Source organism: Sus scrofa, chromosome 9 (genome assembly GCF_000003025.6).
Source record: "Sus scrofa isolate TJ Tabasco breed Duroc chromosome 9, Sscrofa11.1, whole genome shotgun sequence".
In the NCBI taxonomy this organism is placed as follows: domain Eukaryota; kingdom Metazoa; phylum Chordata; class Mammalia; order Artiodactyla; family Suidae; genus Sus; species Sus scrofa.
This window is the reverse complement of record NC_010451.4, coordinates 124042564-124063056: the sequence shown is the minus strand read 5'-3', so window position 1 is coordinate 124063056 and position 20493 is coordinate 124042564. Positions and strand designations below refer to the sequence as shown.

The 20493-nt window shown below is 42.5% G+C and overlaps 1 protein-coding gene and 1 long non-coding RNA gene across 7 annotated transcripts in view; both read left to right on the top strand.

Moving 5' to 3' along the window:
• Window positions 1–9086, top strand: part of LOC110255526 — a 36945-nt gene extending 27859 nt beyond the window's left edge. The window contains exons 4-5 of the long non-coding RNA XR_002335965.1: window positions 2082–2205; window positions 9016–9086. This is a non-coding gene — a long non-coding RNA (uncharacterized LOC110255526). The remainder of the gene's footprint in view (window positions 1–2081; window positions 2206–9015) is intronic.
• RGS8 (regulator of G protein signaling 8) overlaps window positions 9130–20493 on the top strand; it is a 116207-nt gene continuing 104843 nt past the window's right edge. For 3 of the 6 annotated variants that reach the window (XM_021063766.1, XM_021063767.1, XM_021063772.1), the window contains exons 1-3: window positions 9143–9795; window positions 11061–11131; window positions 15738–15811. The gene's annotated coding sequence lies outside the window, so the exon portion shown is untranslated. Of the gene's footprint in view, window positions 9796–11060; window positions 11132–14915; window positions 15812–20493 lie in introns of those variants that run through there. The other 3 variants (XM_021063775.1, XM_021063768.1, XM_003357571.4) reach the window with 3 other exon arrangements.

The window sequence follows — 20493 nt, the reverse complement described above, 5'->3', positions numbered from 1 at the left end:
TCCTTTTCTTATATTATCTTCCATCTGTTCCCATAATTTTTAACATCATTTTTTATAGTGACGCCTTTTCTTCTGCTCCAGGATCCAATACAGAATCAGACAAATGGAACAGTTTTCTAACTTTGATTTTCATGACATTGACATTTTTGAAGAATGTAGGCCAGTTATTTTTTAGAAGTCTTTCAAACTGGGTTTTGTCTGATGTCCCCTCATGACTAGAGCTGGATTATGCAATTTTGTCAGGAATATTAAATAAGTTGTTAATGTTTTTTAAGCTATATAGAAGTCATGATCTGACGTAGATTCTCTAATGTGAATTGTCAATCACTGGATGGTTTGAAGATGACTGGACAGGGAGTCGGTCCAAAGTGGAAAACAAAAGCCAGTGTGGAAGCCAAGTTTTGCTATTAACCATGTGACGTTGAGTTACAATAATAATAACAAGGATGCAACAACAACTTTACTTAGCAATCCACATAGTGTCCTTACATTCATTATCTCATGAATGCTTCAACAATCTCATGAGGTAAAAATGATTCTGACTTATGGATGAGAAAACTCAGGCTTGGGAAGATCAAGTTCCTTGCCCAAGGTCACAAGGTAGCGAAGACCAGAGGCAGGAGTCAAACCCAAGTCTTAAAACTAGACTCTGAGTCTTATGCTCTAACCCCACATGTTGGAACAGAAGTCACATTGCCTTGTTGGGAATTCATCTCTAAAAGGAGAAGGGTAAATTAAACAGAATGTAAGGTAGTGCTTCCCAGCCTTGCGGATTTTAAGAGCAATAAAAATAGTGTTAAAAATTAGGAAACGGGGGTTCCTGTTGTGACTCAGTGGTAATGCACCTGACTAGTATCCATGAGGACATGGGTTTGATCCCTGGCCTCGCTCAGTGGGTTAAAAGATCCAAATGGCCATGTGCTGTGGTGTAGATCACAGATGTGGCCCAGATTCTGCGTTGCTGTGGCTGCAGTGTAGGCGAGTGGGTACAGCTGGGATTCGGCCCCAGCCTGGGAACTTTCGCATGCTGCAGGTGCAGCCCTAAAAAGAAAAAAAAAAATTGGAGAACAGACACTACCAAGTAAGAATATTAAAATATAAAGCAAAATATTATCTAATATTAGTACTGTTTGATCAAAAGGACATTTTAACGTAAAAATATAGAAAAGCCATAATTTCATAATACAGAACATTCTTTGAAATTGGATATCTTGGTTTTGTAACATATTCAGTACCTTGTCATTAATTTCCCTTGTTCGCTGGGACCTTGTGAAGACTCTGCCTGGAACAGCCCCCACCTGGGTCTGGCATTTGGGGAGCACTGTATGATGGTGTCTTCTTGCTGTGTCGTCCAGTGGCTTTATTCTGTGTGACAGAAGTATGTGGGCAGGGAAGGGAACAGTGCCCGGTGAGATGGAGCTGAGATGGAGCTGAGCTGGAGTAGGGAGACAGCACTGAGGAGTGCTGATGTCTGCCCTTGGGATTTCTGAGTTGTCTTTGATTCCTCTTCCTCCTCCGTATTTCCTTGTTCACTGTTCCCTGTCTTGTATTTATCTACTGCTGTTGTCCTTCTTCTCCCCACACCCCCTCCTCTTCTTTCTTCTTCTCCTTTTAAAAAGCATTTTCCACTTTCTTTTCTTTTGCTCCTCTGCTCCTTAGCCCTCACTCTCAAGGAATAAGAAAGAATTGGCAGCTGATCAAATGCAACATCATCATTTTGGTAACATAGGAATAGAATATCACCAGTCTCGAGTCTGAGGAATTAGGGAGGAAGGTTCTAGAAGGAAGCCTCTGTCAGTTAAGTTAGGTACAGAGTGTATTTCTTTTATATATATTTTCTTAATTTTATTATGTGTCTTTTGTTAATATTATTAAGTAGCCAAACCTTGAAGTGGGTCTAATAACTCCCTTAATGTCAGAGGAGTAGTGATGACTGTAAATAACAGTTTGCAACATTATATCAGCTCTAGTGTGATTTTTGTTTTTTCTTTTCTTTTGCTTTCTTTCGTTTTTTTATTGTATGACTTCTATTTTTTCCATTATGGTTGATTTACAGTGTTCTGTCAATTTCTACTCTACAGCAAAGTGACCCAGTCAAATAGCTTTGTCATAGGTGACAAAGTAACCAAGACTGCTGCTACTACCACCGAAGTGTGACACCTGCAGTCATAATCCAAGGATAAGGCTGCATTTCTTCGGTTAAAGGTGAGTGAAAATCAAGCTGTAATTTCTTTTTCCATTCCAAGTTCATGGATTCCCCGAATTCTACCCATGGGTCTCTTGGTAGAGGGGAGATCTGTGGACTCCAGATTAAAACCCCTGTTTTAAAGTCTGTATACTCCCTGACCGCTTCTTCATCTTCCATTCATGTCTCAACTTTGTGATTCCTCAGATATCTGTTGAGTGTCCACTGCGAATAAGGTACGCCACCTTTTGTCGTCTGGCTTTTACTTCCATGGCCCAGGGTCCCTATTCTCACCACAGTCACTAATGTCCCCTCAAATTTGAAGGATCTTTTCTCCTTCTTCTTCCTTTTTTTTTTTTTTTTTTTTTTTGGTTGGTTTTATTTTATTTAAAATTTTTTTTAGGTTTTTTTAAAAAAATAGTTCTTTTTTTCCCTATTGTTTATTTTAGTCATTTTAAATTTTTTTGAAGGACTTTTTCCATCTCCGTATTATTCCATCTCTGTACAGCCTCAGAAGCCAAGCCATTCCCTCCCTGGCGTGTTCTCCTTCCTGGCCTTCTGCAGAATTCTTCTCTATGGCTGTGACACAGTGGTTTTAAACCCTCATAATGGCAGAACTCACACAGGGAGCCTTTTCTAGACACGAGTCGGGGGATCTGTTTTCCGGATGTTCTTTTTTTTTTTTTTTTTTTTTTTTTTTTGTCTTTTTGTTGTTGTTGTTGTTGTTGCTATTTCTTGGGCCGCTCCCGCGGCATATGGAGGTTCCCAGGCTAGGGGTCTAATTGGAGCTGTAGCCACCGGCCTACGCCAGAGCCACAGCAACACGGGATCCGAGCCGCGTCTGCGACCTACACCACAGCTCAAGGCAACACCGGATCGTTAACCCACTGAGCAAGGGCAGGGACCGAACCCGCAACCTCCTGGTTCCTAGTCGGATTCGTTAACCACCGCGCCATGACGGGAACTCCTGTTTTCCGGATATTCTGAAGGAGAAAGTTCGTGGGAGGGTCCAGACTGTACAAATAATTCTAATTTGCACCAGTATTTGAGAATTGCTTCCTAAGTGATCGATGAGTGCTTGTTGTATGTTAGTCATAATGATAATAGCTATCATCTTAGGCATTTTTCTTTCTCCCATTGAGTTTCTAAGCACAGGTCTTGCTTGATCTTTTCTTGGCTTCATTTCCCTCTTTAAAAGTGAACGTAAAACAAAATTCCACCTCCTTCAGCAAAGTGATTTATATATAAATGAAGAAATGTCTGCAAAGTGCTTCTGGAGTCAAATGTATTTTGTAAAAATAAAAAGCATACTTTATTTTGGAAGTGAACTGGGAGAAGGCAGAGATAGATAGTAAATACCAGGGCTGGCTTGTAAGGTGCTAATTCACTGATAATGATAAGTAAGCACTGTTAGTCTATGTGTGAGAATGTGGGGCAGGCAGGAAGTGAACTTTTGCAGGTGTGAGGTTTGTGACTAGCAGACCCAGTGCAAGGTCATAGATTTTTAAAGAAATATTAACTTAAAGACAAATACCATATGATATCACTTATAACTGGAATCTAATATCCAGCACAAATGAACATCTCCTCAGAAAAGAAAATCATGGACTTGGAGAAGAGACTTGTGGTTGCCTGATGGGAGGGGGAGGGAGTGGGAGGGATCGGGAGCTTGGGCTTATCAGACACAACTTAGAATAGATTTATAAGGAGATCCTGCTGAATAGCATTGAGAACTATGTCTAGATACTCATGTCGCAACAGAAGAAAGGGTGGGGGAAAAAACTGTAACTGCAATGTATACATCTAAGGATGACCTGACCCCCTTGCTGTACAGTGGGAAAATAATAAAAAAAAAAAAAAAAAAAAAAGAAATATTGACTCTCAAAGTTGGAAGGAACCTTAGGGTCCATCCTTTATCTCATGGTTGAATCCTTGTGAAAACATCCAGTCAGGGCTACGTTACGACTTTCTTGAGTCCCAGGCACATTGACTTTTGTAGGCCTTTTGCGTCATAAAAAATATTTAAAGTTATATTTTATGACTCCATTGGAATGAACCCAACTGAAACCCAGGTTGGATTCATTGTTATATATTTATTATTATATTTACTTTTCTCATGGTTTTGAAAGAAATCAAAATTAAAACATTTTGGGAGCCCCTAAAAGCCTCGTGGGCCTTAGGCACTTGCTTCCTGTACTTGAGAGAAGTCAGCTCTGTTTCTAGAGAGGGAACTCATTATATTACAAAGCAGCCTGAAGATTCCACTTAAGAATGATTTTATTTGATAGCGAGTTCTTTCTTATTTTGGCTGAAGTTTTCTCTCTCTCTCTCTCTTTTTTTTAAAAGGCTTTTATTCTAGTTCCTTTCGCTAGAAATAGTCTGTTCCTTCTTCCTCTTGTCCCGGGTACAAGAGCCTGTCTATTCCAAGTGTCCATGGACCAGAAGCACTGACATCACCTGGAGGCTGATTGGACATGCAGGATCTCAGGTCTCACCCTGTATCTACTGAATCAGAATCTGCATTTTAAAAGCTCCTCAGGAGTTCCCTTGTGGCACGGCAGGTTAAGGAAACAGCTCGTTACTTTGGGTCGCTCCTGTGGCGTGGGTTCAGTCCCTGGCCAAGGAACTTCCACATGCTGAGCAAAGGGGAAAAAAAAATGGTCCTGGAGATTTATATTCGCATTAAAGTTGGAGAAGCACTATGCTGGCGAGAATAATAATAGCAAATGTTTATTGAGTGCTATTCTATGCTGGACACTATTTTAAGTGCTTCGCGTCGATTAATCCTTATTTATTTTTCCCCATTGTACAGATGAGCAAATTGAGGTGCAAGCATGAGTGGCTTGCTCAGGTTTATCCAGTAAGGAAGTGATGTGCAGGAATTCAAAACAAGCTGTGTGACTCCAGGACCTATATGCTTTTCTTTCAAAATAAAAAAAAAATGAAGTCTAGTTGATTTACAGTAATATTATATAAATTATAGGTGTACAATATAGTGATTCTCAGTTTTTAAAGGTTATACTTAATTTATAGTTATTACAAAATGTTAGCTGCATTCCCTGTGTTGTACGGTATATCCTTATAGTGTATTTATTTATTTATTTTTGTTTTTTAGGGCATATGGAAGTCCCCAGGCTAGGGGTTGAACCAAAGCTGCAGCAGCCAGCCTACACCACAGCCACAGCGACACCAAATCTGAGCTGCAGCTGCGACCTACACCACAGCTCAGGGCAACACTGGAGCCTTAATTCACTGAGTGAGGCCAGGGATCAAACCTGTATTCTCACGGATCCTAGTTGGGTTTGTAACCCGCTGAGCCACAACGGGAACTCTTTTGTAGCTTATTTTTTTTACCTAATAGTCTGTACCTCTTCTATGCCCGTTACCTCCACGCTATTTTGCCCGGCCTTCTGTGCTTCTTTCGAGAAGAAGTTGCTGCTGCCTTGCTCACAGCCCGGACTGCCAGGGCAGGCCCAGTATTTTTAAAAAATACCACTTAATCCCACGGTCTTGCTATAGCTGATTGGAGGAGAGACAAATCCCTGTTTCATGGCCAAGATTAAGACTACAACTTAACACTTGGGGGTCTGATACAAACCAGTCATTGATAAACTGGGCTTTGCTAAAATCAAAAACTTCTGCTCTGTGAAGACAGTGTCATAAGAATGAGAAGACAAGCCACAGACTGCGAGAAAATATTTGCAAAAGACACATCTGGTAAAGGATTATTTTCTAAATTATACAAAGAATTCTAAAACTTAAGGATAAGAAAACAGACAACTCAATTAAAAAATGGGCCATATGGTTGCCAAGGGGGAGGGGCAGGGAGTGGGATAGACTGGGAATTGGGGGTTAGTAGATGTAAACTATTACATTTAGAATGGATGGGCAGTGAGACCTTATTGTCTAGCACAGGGGACCATGTCCAGTCTCTTGGGATAGGAGTCCAAGAAAGGAAATGTATATGCATTTATGACTGGGTCACTTTGCTGTACAGCAGAACTTGGCACAACACTATAAATCAACTACACTTTAGCAAAAAAAAAATTAAAAAAAAATGGGCCAAAGACATTAACAGACATCTCACCAAAGATACACAGATGGTAAATAATCCTATGAAAAGATGCTCACATCATATGTCATCAGAGAAATGCAAATTAAATACATTAGATTCACCAAAATCTGGAACGCTGACAACAGTAAATGCTGGTGAGGATGTGGAGCAACAGGGACTCTAATTCACTGTTGGTGGGACTGCCACATGGTTCAGCCACTTCGGGAGACGGCTCGTGGTTGCTTGCAAAACGAAGTATACTCTTACCATATGATCCAGCAGTCTTGCTCCTTGTGTTTATCCAAAGGGGCTTGAAAACTTATGTCCACACCAAAAACATGCACATGGATGTTTATAGCAGCTTTGTTCATAATTGCCAAAACTTGGAAGTAACCAAGATGTCCTTCCGTAGATGAATGGGTAAATAAGCAGTGGTATATCCAGACAATGGAATATTATTCAACACCAAAAAGAAATGAGCTATCAAGCCATGAGCACATGGAGGAAATTTAAAAGCATGTTATTCAGTAAAAGAAGTCGACTGGAAAAGCTACGTACTTGAAAGTATGTAGTATGATTCCAATGATAGGACGTTCTGGAAAAGCAAAACTATGGAGACCGTAAAAAGACCAGTGGTTGCCAGGGGTTGGAAGTGGGGGAGTCAAGATGAATAGGCAAAGCATAAAGGAATTTTAGAGCAGTGAAAATACTCTGTATGTTACTGTAATGATGGATCCATGTAATTATACGTTTGTCCAAACCCATAGAATGCACAAAACCAAAAGTGAACTCTAAACTGTGGACTTTGGGTGATTATGATGTGTCAGTGTAGGTTCACCAGTTGTAAGAAATGTGCCACTTGCGGAGTTCCCATCGTGGCACAGTGGTTAACGAATCCGACTAGGAACATGAGGTTGCGGTTCGGTCCTGCCTTGCCAGTGGTTAACGATCTGGCATGCGTGAGCTGTGGTGTAGATTGCAGACGCGGCTCGGATCTCGGTTGCTGTGGTCTGGATAGGCGGTGGCTACAGCTCTGATTCAACTAGCTGGAACTCATATGCCGGGAGCGCCAAGAAATAGCAACAACAAAAAAAAGACAAAAGACAAAAAAAAAAAAAAAAAGAAAAGTGCCACTTGGGGTGGTGTCGGGGGGGGGGGGATGTTGATGAGAGAGGCTGTGCACCTGTGTGGAGAGAGGGTATAGTCTCTGTACTCTCCTCTCAGTTTTGCTGTGGCCTAAAATTGCTCTAAAAATGCATACTCTTTAAACATAAGTAAGCCAAGCCACTAGGATTCTCACTCAATGGTTTTTAAATGAAGCAACTTGGAAAGAATTTGCTAGTTGTTAGGGGAAGAAGCAGGTGGGGGGCCAGATGAGTCATGTGAAAGGTAATTTTTCTGTAAAAAGGTACTTTAGCTTCTGCTCTTATAGTGTCTAGACCACACCTTAAGTTCAGGTCCACTCTCCCATGATTTTTCCAGGAGGCCCAAGCCTATGATGGCTTTGTCTCTTGGATTTTCCGAAGAGTCTCCTTGGAAGCTCCGTGATAATCCTGTTTTAGCTGAGCCAGCTTGAATGAGTTTCTATTGTTTATTATCATTAGAAACTGAACTACAGTGACACCCATTCGCAGATTTGGGAACACTTATGCATCTCCTTGAGAGATCCTGTCTCTAAGCCAAACACCCTCAATTCGGTCTGTTGATATTCGTGCCTGTGTCCCTCCGCTCCCTTTCTTGGTCCTTCCTCTCTGGACCATACAGTTGAGGCCTTCAAAAATGGACTAATAGCAAGGCTGGAATTGGACACTGCTTTTATGGAGCAATTCAAAGGGAAAAGAGTAGGTCTGCCAGCCTCGAAATTTCTTGCTTAGCCCTGACAAGACTCTTCCCCAGAGCCTTAAAATTGGTTCTGTTTACAAAGAGCCTTTAAAGGGGCTACACTGTAACTTGCTGAGAATGAGGCCCTGTACCAATGAGGAGGTCCTTTGAAGAAAAGCAGGGAAAATCAAAGGTGGAGAGATGGGTCAGAGAGAAGTTTTCCCCAGTTTGCTCTGGCTTGAAGGTATTTAAAGGGGAAACCCTGGTGGAAGCAGTGTCCCCAAACTCTGGGGAAGGAACAGGTGTGCAGACTGGCAGGTGACTAGTTTGCAGCAGTAGAGAGAAACTGTGGTCGCCTCCCCCTGTGGTTGTCGTGTTAGGTCAGTACTAACTTTAGCCGTGCACTCCTCAAATGGGGACAGTCCACTAGTGGATTAAATCCTCCTTAAGTGACTGAGAGGCTTTTAGCCAGAGATCAGAAGAAAGGAAAGTATTTCATCTCTTCTCTGCCTGGTGCCTGATGACTTCGGACCAGGAACCCTTCTCCAGTGTTTTGCATTATAATAAAACTTCCTATTCCTGTAGCGTTGATCTCCCAGGAGCTTGAAGTCCTCCATAAGTATTTTATCAGCTACTCTCACCTGGAGGGTGTGGGAAGGGGGAGGAAGCTAGGACAGCGTCTGGCTTGTTTTCTCCCTGGCGGTCACTCTTGGCTGAAACCTCAGGTCCTCTGAAGGAGAGGGTTGAGGAAGCAGACCCGAGAACTTTCTCCTTGTAGAATAGGCTCCTTTCAATGTGGGGTAAACATCCTCTTTCCTGTTTGGGGTCTCTCAGGCACAGAGAAGCCATGCAGGATAACTGAGTTCTCTGCTACGTCACTGGCAAGTCTAGAGCAAGTGTTATCAAGTGTTCAGCTACTGACCTGTCTCTCTCTCCAATGTCTTCCTTTCTGCAGTGAACAAGGGACTCTTCCAGAGCTGAGGTGGGCTGGTTTATCCTGAAACAAGCCTGAGGAGAGAAGGCAAGTAGCTCGAGCTGGAAGGCATGACCCCAAGATGGTAGGCTGACCTTCAGACACGCTCTCCTCAGACCCACAGCCAGCGCAGCTCTCATCAGATCAAGCTGCCTCTCAGGGGCTCGAACATTTTAAAAAAGATCTGAAGGTGTTTCAAATGGTGCTGGGACATAAATAGCTCTTGCAGAAGAGTGTTGCCTCAGGGATATGATGACTGAATCAGCACCGCGTTGAATTAGCAGTGATCTGGTCTTCAGGGTAGAGTGATGGTAAATGAATGTTATTACATTTTTACCCTGTGAATGAGCCCTTAGGAAAGAGACAAACAGCTTCCAGGTGTCTTGCCACAAGATTTAAACAACTGAGTCACTCGAACTTGATGGAGGAACAAGTGGCAGCCTAGAATCTCCTCATGATTCAGGCGGCCGCCAACTTGGATTGTCCCCAGTTCCAACTTTAGCATCTTTCTTTAGTCACTCTGCCACACAGTCAGTTCCCCTTCTGTAGATGCACAATAGGAGGAAATTCTAATGAAGGAGACAAAGCTGCCACTGTCCTGTCTGACCAGATATCCCCGGAGACAACAGGCTCCCCACGCCAGGAAAGGCAGTTCCTGAGAGGAACCACCTGTAGGTGTTCCCTGTCTGAGCCTCGAACCCTTGGCCATCCCCCCAGCAGGCCTGATTGATGTGCTGACCCTCTGGTCGTCAAGGAAGCAAGGTAATCTCTCAAGAATGTCTGATTAGGTGGCTCTGCTCAGACTAACTGTGCTGTTAGGCAGGAGGTAGAAGGGAGTGGAGGGAGTGTTGTCTTAGAAGTCCTGTCTCTCTATTAGCTGGACATTAGTCTGACATCTGACATTAGGTGGGTTGGAACTCTCTGGGTCTTAGTTCTCTCATCTGTAGGGTTAATGACCTAGAATGACTGAGCAAGAATTAAGAGTCGATAAACGCTAACTTAAAAGCATGGAATGTATTGCCTCTTTCATAAGCATAAAAGCATCCAATGCATTTGTGTGGGTTGAGAATCCATTTTTACTTACTGATGGTGGATTTTCGGAGGGGGGGGTCATTAGTCCACTGAGGAATCTCCAAGCAGAGGAGTTTGGTGAAAAAACAGGACATTCCAGGGAAAAATGTCCCCTCTTATGACTGAGTTAAAAAAAATTCATCTAGAAAACCTTCAGAAGCAATGTAGTCTAATGTACAAAGCATGGTTTGCCAGTGGGCTTAAGTATCTTCCTATTGATTATGAAGAAAGAAAAATCCTCTGTAAAGTCAGGGGTCTGAAACTGTTGATGATGTCAGGAGGGTAGTGTTACCATGACAAATGCCAGAGAAGGGTGTGGGGCTGCCCAGAACTTGAAAATAGAACATATGGGAAGTGTCACTATGACTTCATTGTTGTCCAGGAAAGAGAGCAAGCCATTCCAGCTGACTGGTTCCAGTTCTTTAGACGGAGTGGAAAGGGGGAAACTCCTTGCAGTCTTATAGCCCAAGCAAAAGAGCTCTTAAGCATATTCCACACTCTCTGTTGTCATTCTGCTTTCACCGAACAAATTTCTGACCTATAATTTATTAGTCAATATTAACGAGCACCTACTCTGTGCCTTCCCCTGTCTACTACCTACATTTCATATGCATTATCATACATGGCTCCTCACAGCAGCCATCTGAGGCAAGGATCAAGAATCCCGTTTTTAATTTATTTCTATTTATTTACTTTAAAATCGGGAGTGCTCCGTGAGTGTGTGTGTCATCCTTGTGTAGGGCCATGCCCGTCTTCTCTGTATTGTTCCACTTTTAGTATATGTGCTACTGCAAAGAGAGCACAAGAACCCCATTTTTAGATGAAGAAACAGACTCAGGGTGGTTAAGCAATTTTCTCATAGTTACTCATCAGAAATAGTAGTGCTGTGATTTAATACTGCTTAGACTAACTTTCAATGCCTTCTTTCTTTCCTGCATGCTGCTGCCTCCTGGAAGGGAACTGCTTGATGCTTCTGGTTGGTTGCACCAGAGTTGTCTCCCTGGCTGGAGATGAAGGAGTGGCCACGGTTAGTGAGGCTCAAGCCCCCTAAACTGCTTATTTTTGGGCAAACTTGTTATTGTGTTAGGATAGGATAGAAAAAGATTAGACCTTGAACTGCAATATTCTCATTAAGATAGTGTCTCTGTGGCCCTGACAAAAATAGGCTGTCAGTTCTTCCCCTTGTATTTTGGCACCGATTAACCTCTGGAAGGATGTGTGAAGACATAAAACATTCTCTGTGTGGCATCTTTAAATGGGAAGCACACCAAAATTTACTTTCTCTCCTCAGGAAACCTCCAAATTAAATGAATACAAGGAGCTTGGTATTAACTGCTTTTGTTTTCACAGCGGCTGAAATAACTCTGCCTTCCCTGGTTTGATTCATGATCACTTTGGTTGAAATTACATGTGTCTAAAGATAGGACATGCAGGTCAGAACTTCTGAATGGATACTGTCCTTTGTTTTAATGGGATCTGCTCATTTTAGCTCAAAGCAGCCCTTGACCCACAAATGAATGTGAAAAGCCCGTAGAAATCCCTCAATATGGACGATTTCATCTAGATAGTCTCAGCAATTCATATGGATCGTGTTTGCATTTAAGAGGCTATCTGGAGTTCCCGTCGTGGCGCAGTGGTTAACGAATCCGACTAGGAACCATGAGGTTGCGGGTTCGGTCCCTGCCCTTGCCCAGTGGGTTAACGATCCGGCGTTGCCGTGAGCTGTGGTGTAGGTTGCAGACGCGGCTCGGATCCTGCGTTGCTGTGGTTCTGGCGTAGGCCGGTGGCTACAGCTCCGATTGGACCCCTAGCCTGGGAACCTCCATATGCCGCGGAAGCGGCCCAAAGAAATAGCAAAAAAAGACAAAAAAAAAAAAAAGAGGCTATCTAACAATTAGCATGAGGCCTGTGTGACCCCCTTTTCATTGGAAAGGTTCGCAGTTAAGTGCCCATCATGCAGATTTGTACTGAGGAACACCAATGAATTGCTTCAATGGTGGATGATTGGAAAGGTGGTGGTGGAGGAAGATGGCAGCAGAGAGGGGTCTGAAAACTGAGTTATAAGATGACCTGGGGTGTTTTTAGCTCAGGGAAGAATTCTGAAGGAGGCAAGCTGTCTTCAGACATTTGGGGGACTCATTCGCTCTTCGCAGGAAGAAGTAGGCTTCCCCTCTGTTACCTTAGGGGGCTGAACTTGGACTAAAACAAGGTAGATGCAGAGAGACTCATGTGGGGGAAATCTTTAAATTAGGATGTTTAAGGAACAGTGCCTGGTCGTTAAAGTTGTTTTGAAGGATGGAATGGGGAGCTACCTCAAGTCTTGCTGTGCTCCCCATCAGTGGAACGCATTTAAGCCAGGGAAGCCGTGGCATGGATTCCAGCATTGAGTGAGAGGCTGTCCCCAGTGACCTTAGGTACCATTCCAATTCTAGTTCATGGTTTGATTTAGATATCGATGTCAGTTACTCTGACATACATCAAAAATGAGGACTCATTTAACAGTGTAGATTGGAGAAGAGCCTATTTATGCACTAAAACCTCACTAATTTAAAATAACTGAAGGGGAAAACCAGTTGGGTCGGTGAAGTGGATTATGAAATGCTTATAAATAATAAATGGCCATTTTATGACTTTCAAGTCCATGGATGTGTGGAATTATGTCTACCAAAATTGCCTGATCAAGGTCCTGCTTTAATGAATAGAGAATGATTTGTAATCAACATATCAGAGCACCAGGCTCGCTGGCCTCTGCTTAGATTAGAATTAAATCACTTGTAATTCAGAGTGTTTGAAAACAGTTGGTCTCTTAAGTAAATAATCAGACCCCTTGGTCTTTGGTTTCAAGTATTCATTTGCTGTCAGCCGTTCCTTTTTTTTCTGTTAATTGTGCAAATGGGAAGCCTCTGTTCAATGTCAATCAAAATGTCACAGTTAAAAATTAAACAAACAAATGTGCACTAGGAATAAATGAGGTTTTTTGTTTTTTTTTTTTTGCTGTATTTTTGCCAGGTGAATTCTCTGTTTCTTAGGCGGGGGTAATAGGTGGCTCAAAACTCATAGAAGGAAACTTTCTGAGGAGCTGCTAATATCCAGAGGGTGTGGCAACAATTGGATTTAATATTTTTTTCATTCATTCATCAAACTTTAATGTTCAAAAGACCACATATTATGTTATTTTGTTTATATGAAATATCCAGAATAGGCAAATACATAGAAACAAAACATAGATTAGTAGGGCTTGGGTGGGGGGCGGGTAAAGGACTTCTGAGGAGAACAGAGAGCGACTGATCACAGGTATGGGGTTTCTTTTTGAGGGAATGAAAACATTCTAAAATCATTTGTGGTGATGGTCACGCAACCCCGTGACTATACTAAAAACTGTTAAATTATATACTTCGCATAGGTGGATTGGAAGGTATGGGAACTATATCTCGGTAATTGTGGAGCTGTGGTGTGAGTCAGAAACTGTTCTGGGCACTAGAAATAGAAGGTTCCCAAGACTAAATCCTTGCCCTCTGAGAGCTTGCATTCCAGTGGGAAAGCCAGATAATAAATGTGTGAGCCAACAAGTCAAAGCATAATTTTAGGAGGAGATAGTACGCTGAAGAAAAACGAAGCAAGATAAGGAAATAGAGAGTGATGTGTGTGCCTGCACACGTGTGTATGTGTGTTTGTGTGTGTGTATAGCATATCTGTGTTTGTGTGTAGTGTGTGCCTGTGTGTGTGTGTGTGTGTGTGTGTGCACACCTTTTCTATTTTAGATACCGTGAATAGGGCAGGATCTTTCTGGGCTTTTGAGCAGAGATCTCAATGAAATGAAAGCATGAGCCATCCCGATAACTGGGCAGGAATATTTTTGGCTTGTGCAATGAAGAGAGACAGGGCGCTGGAGGGAAATAAAGTTGGAGAAGTTGGCAGGAGTCAGGTTATGCAGGGTCATAACCATGGTAATAATATCTTTGAATTATTTTAAGAGCTCAGTCTTAGCAGGGATAATCACCCCTAACTTGGCCTGACTTTCTTGCAGTCCATAAGTCCTTTTTACAACTGTTATCTGAGCTCACAACAATAGAAGTTGCAATTAGTCATCTCAGTCTAGAGATAAGGAAAATGTGGGAAATTGTCCACAGTTCTCCCTGCTCTGCTAGACCATGACCCTACTTTAAAACATGACCCCTGTCTGGGAATTCCTATTTCCTCAGTCCCTACATCAGCACTTGGTGCAAGACATCGGCCCAGTCAGTGTTTACGAAATTGACATCTGTGAAGTCACAAAAAAAGTGGACAACCAAGCCAGGACTGAAGTTCTGGTCATCTCATTCCACACTGCCTTCTGTTTACGCTGACTCACATGGCTGTGTTGCTCTTCCCATGGAATCACAGGATGCTGTGGATGACAGAGTCTTCAGGGGTCACCTTCCCCGTAGGTTGACGTTTATGTGCTTCAAAGCCTGGGCGAGTTTATGTAGTTTCACAGGACTCTGCTGACAAAGGGCTTGACCGGCCATTCCTATAATTACACATCCCACTTTAACTGGGGAGTAAGTTTTGATGAGCATATTCCATTAGGTGACTTCAGCATTATTAATTTTTAATCCACTGACTCTTACAGTTTGGTAATTTTCTTTCTTTCTTTCTTTTTTTTTTTTGGCCTTTTTTAGGGCTGCACCTGGGCACATGGAGGTTCCCGGGCTAGGGGTCGAATCGGAGCTGTAGCTGCCAGCTTACACCACAGTGCCAGATCTGAGCCACATCTGCGACCTACACCACAGCTCATGGCAACACCAGATCCTTAACCCACTGAGCAAGGCCAGGGATTGAACCTACGTCCTCACAGATGCTAGTCAGATTCGTTAACCACTGAGCCACGACGGGAATGCCACAGTTTGGTAATTTTCATCTCTGCCTTACCATCCAGCCAGGCTCCCTCTTAGCACATCTTAGCATCACTCACCTTTTATCTACACAATGAGGTAATTAAGGCCATGAGTTCAAACCCTGAAGTGAGTTCAGATCCTGACCCTGCTCTTAATAGATGTATGACGTTTGACAGTTAGTCATTCTGAGCTAGTTTTTTTCCCATCTGTAAAATGGAGATAATGATATTATTGATCTCATAGGACAGCTTTGAAAGTTAAAGGTACTCAGAGCTGCATCTCAAACAGAGTAAGCATTCAGTGATGTCAGCTCTTGGTAGCTAGTAAGCTTGTCCACCCCGCCCCCAACCCCAGTACCACTCACCGTGGAGTTGTGAGTAAGGAGGCAAGAAGTGCGACAATTGCTTGTCAGTGCTTCTCAGTACACAGAGTTTAGGAAGCTATTATGGAAGGGTAATTAGGTGGTCAAAATACGTTCTTAGGTTGGAACACAACACGTGCACAGATGGAAACTAGGTTGATTAACTCCTGAGCATTCTACGCTGGGATTAAGGGAGGGAGTGATTACTGAGTCTACCTAAGTGCACGATTCCATATGAATCTCTGTGGCTGTTATTAAACTCTCCAATTGGAGGCTATTTTTACCAGATGATGGTAGAAATTGGAGGTTTGGGGATTCAGCAGAACAGCATAGGCGGGGATAAAAATCCATTGATAAAAAGAGACGTTTGCCGCCCTTCTCTTTCCCTCTTTTAGATTCTGGAAGAAGCTGCTCTTTCTGGTGTCCGCTGCTGTTTTGTCTCCTGTTCGCAGATTGTCACTGTTGCCAGGTAACTGCTGGTTTTTGAAAAGGCTTCTGGGGGAGCAGCCTGTGACAGGCTGCCCGCTGGCTGGGTGACTGGGAGGGAGGTGCAAGGAGCCAGAGGTCAAGGCTGACAGGAGAGGAAACATCAGCGCCTATACACATAAACCAGGGCTGCTGAGACTGCCTCTAGGCTGACAGTAGAAAGGGAGGCCTGAAAACATGGAAATAACAAAGCACTCCTCAGCATCTCCTTTTCCCATGCTAATAATCTCTGGCATAAATTAAAAAAAAAAAAACACAATTAGTAAATGTAAAATACTTTGAAAAAGAAATAAGCAATTTGACTTATTTTCTTTCTCCTTTAAAAGGAAAAAAGTCCCCCCAAATTCCAGAAAACCTGTGTGTGTTGATGTGACTGCTGGTGCATTAATATCCCCACCCAAAACACATCAGGTCCTCTATCTCCGTACTCAAGGTCAAGGGCCCTAGTGAATCCTACTGTCAGTTAGGGGAAGATAAATTGTCTTTCTAGGTTGTTCAGAGCCCCTTGGAGAGCCATCTTGTGGGTTCTTTTTCTCTCACATATTAAGCGCTGAATCTCTTCCTAAATGAGGAATAACTTACTGACACTAGAGAAAGAGCAGAAAGCGAAGCAGAATAGCAGCTGACTGTCCCCAGAGTGTTGCACTGTTCATCGGTAAGCTGAGCATATGTGTGAGGGAATAATCTATTTTCACATGGGCAGTGGCCGTGAATGTCAGCTAGAAGGGACCCGGGAGATCATCCAGATGATTCCTTATTTCAGAGATGAGAAGAGAGCAGAGGAAATGTGCTTATCAAGTTCAAGGATGAGACTCTGGATCAAACCTTCCACGAAAGAGAGAGGGTGTCCCCTGAAGTGTCTAGCTTCCACATCTTTCAATGTCCATTATCATTAACCTTCAGCCTCTTGTCCCACAAAATGCTTCTGAAACCACCCCTCCAGTCCCCCGAGGGATGTTACAGCCTCTTCCTTCTGCCCCAGCCACCTAAATGGCCCCACCATCCATCTCTGAACAGTTTCCCAGACTCACCCTTTGTTTCAAGGTCCCTTATTAGTTTCCTCTGGGTAAGTGATTGCATCATCTCTCTCTGTCAAGAAACGTTTCACTGACTCCAGTTAAAACAATTTGGTCTTGATTTCTTTATTCTTTCATTTCCTGATTCCATATTTTATATTAAGTATTTTTAATGTTTCAAACAGGAGAGTAGAGAACCCATCATAGGAGATGTTGGATTTTTCAAAAGTAATACCAGTTAATTGATCTTGGAGAAATGATAATTTTATTTTAAAAAATCTGAGATAATAGGTCTAAAAAATATTTGATTCTATTTTGTGTTCAAATATATGTATTTTCTTAGGGGATATAAAAATAGTATAGGCTCTGCCAGATCCTGAAGTAGATGCTTTACGCAGGTCATGAAATATTTTCAACAACGCTAAGAAACTGTCATTAACTCCATCTAACACAAGTGGAAACAAAATCTCAGAGCCCTTGCTTGAGGTCGTGCAGAAAGTGGGTTTTTTCTAACTCTGTAGTTTACGGTCTTAATTTACTTCTGTTAATAAAAATGTTGATTAAATTGTCATCTTAGATGTAAATACAGTGTAATGAATTGGCATCTTACAAGCCTTGAGCAAAGCAACTGTTATCTTTTGTTGTGTAACAATATCCCCACACTTGTTGGTTACAAAGGCTTTTGTTATCTCACAGTTTCCTGAGTCAGGAATCTGGGCACAGTTTAGCAGGGTTCTCTGGCCCAGGGTCTCCACAGGTTGCACTCAGGTCTTCACCTGGGCTACAGTTAACTCGAGGCTCAGGTTCGACTGGGAAAGGAGCATCTTCTGAGCTCACTCATGTGGTCATCCGCAGGACTGAGTTCCTCACTGACTGTTGACCTGACCTCGGTTCTTCTCTAGTTGTTGGCTAGGAACCACTTGTAGTGGGTGGAATGGTGGCCCCCAAAGGTATCAGATCCTAATTTCTGGAATATATGAATGTTACCTTAAAATTAAAAAAATTAATTGTGATAAATTACATGACATAAAATTTACCATACGGTGAAGTTTTTATGGATGAGATTGAGACTCTGGAGATGAGATTTTCCTAGATTATCTGGGTGGGGACCTAAATGCCATCAGAAGCATTGTTATAAGAGATGACAGAGGGAGATTAGAGCAGGAAAGGAAGGGGCAGTGGGACCACAGAGGCAGACAGGAGTGATGTAACCACAAGTCAAGGGATGCTGGCAGCCACAAGAAGCTGAAAGAACCAAGGAATATATTCTTCACTAGAGCCTCTAGAGGAAGCACAGCTATGCCAACACCTCTCCATGGCCCTGTGATGCTGATTCCAGTCTTCTGGCTTCCAGAATGGAGATAATACACTTCTGTTGTTTTAATCCACCATGTCTGCAGTAGTTTGCTGCAGCAGCCACAGAAACTGATATAAACTCTGCAGTCTTGTAGACCTCTCTGTAGGGCATCTCACAACTTGGCAGTTTGTTTCATCAGACTGAAACAGTTTGTTTCATCAGTAGCATTCCATTGTGTATATATACCACATCTTCCTAAGCCAATCATCTGTCAAGCAGGAAGCTCCAGAGAGAGAGGGTGAGCAAGACAAAGTCACATCTGTACAAACTTAATCTCAGATGTACATTGTATTGCTTTTGCTATATTCTATTTTTTAATTTTATGATTTTTATTTTTTCCATTATAGCTGGTTTATAGCATTCTGTCAATTTTCTACTGTATAGCAAGGTGACCCAGTCACACATACATGTATACATTATTTTTTCCCACATTATCATGCTCCATCATAAGTGACTACATATAGTTCCCAGTGCTGTACAGCAGGATCGCATTACTTACCCATTCCAAAGGCACTGGTTCGTATCTATTAGCCCCACATTCCCAATACATCCCACTCCCTCCCCTCCCCTTTGGCAACCACAAGTCTGTTCTCCATGTCCATGATTTTCTTTTTGTGGAAATGTACATTTGTGTTGTATATTAGATTCCGGATATAAGTGATATCATATAGTATTTGTCTTTCTCTTCTGACTTACTTCACCCAGTATGAGAGTCTCTAGTTCCATCCATGTTGCTGCAAATGGCATTATTTTGTTCTTTTTTTATGGCTGAGTAGCATTCCATTGTGTATATATACCACATCTTCCTAAGCCAATCATCTGTCATGGACATTTGGGTTGTTTCCACATCTTGGCTGTTGTGAATAGTGCTGCAATGAACATGCAAGTGCATGTGTCTTTTTCAAGGAAAGTTTTGTCCAGGTATATGCCCAAGAGTGGGATTGCTGGGTCATATGGTAGTTCCATATATAGCTTTCTAAGGTACCTCCATACTGTTTTCCATAGTGGTTGTACCAATTTACCTTCTCACCAACAGTGCAGGAGGGTTCCCTTTTCTCCATACCCTCTCCAGCATTTGTTATTTGTGGACTTACTCATGATGGCCATTCTGACTGGTTTAAGGTGGTACCTCAGAGTAGTTTTGATTTGCATTTCTCTAATAATTGGTGATGTTGAGCATTTTTTCATGTACTTGTTGGCCATCTGTATATCTTTTTTGGAGAAATGTCTATTCGGGTCTTTTGCCCATTTTCAGTTGGGTTGTTGGCTTTGCTTTTGCTATATTCTATATGTTAGAAGCAATTCACTAGGTTTAGACCACCCTGCAGGGGAGGGGATGACATGAGGGCATGAAAACCAGGAGACAGGCATCACTGGCCACCAACCACCTTGTAAGCTTCTGACACAGCAACCTACAATACCTGGTACGAGGTAAGGGGAAACCAGAAAGTATCTCAAATTGCAGACAGTCCCCTGCTAAGCTTTTTCTGCCTCTGATTTGGTTCATTTGCCAAGGCAGCATTTACCTGGAGGGCTTTTGTTGGCAATGTCTTTATATCCTATAGGATGCACTCTGATTCATTCCAGTTTGCTGGAAAAGTGCATTCACATACTATCTCTCCTTTTTACACCAACTTTAAATCTCACATCTTTCACATAGACTATCATGATGAAGTGGAAGTTTTATATTGATTCCCAACACTCTAAGCCTAATAAACACATGACCTTTATTTTCTCTGAAAAGAGGAAAAACACAAGATACAGAGCAATTCCATCTAGGGCTGATATATATGCTTTATTTATAATTATCAAGGTGATTTTTTTTTGCTGGGTTTGTACTGAAGTGAATAGGTTGTTGCATTAGGCTCTGGTCATCTGGAAAGGGACCTTCCCCCAAACAGTGGAACTGATGGAGCTCATCTTCAGATCCCTCCCCTCTCCCCATGCATCTGCTCTGTGTTGGAGTCCCGCTGCTCTGTGTTGGCGTCTCTTACTGGGTAGTGCTGCATCCCAGGATTTCTTAGGTGCTTTGCGGACCAACTAATTCCTGACCACCTGAAACGTCTGATAAAAATGCGTATATCCAGAGTTCCCTTGTGGTGCAGTGGATTAAGGATCTGATGTTGTCACTGCCCCCCTCCCCCAGGTTCTCTGCTCTGGTATGGGTTCAAGCCCTGGCTGGGGACCTTTCATGTGCTGTGAGAGTAACAACAACAACAACAACAACAACAACAACAACAAAAAAGCATATATCCACGCCCAACCCGATTCTACTAAATCTACAAAATCTGA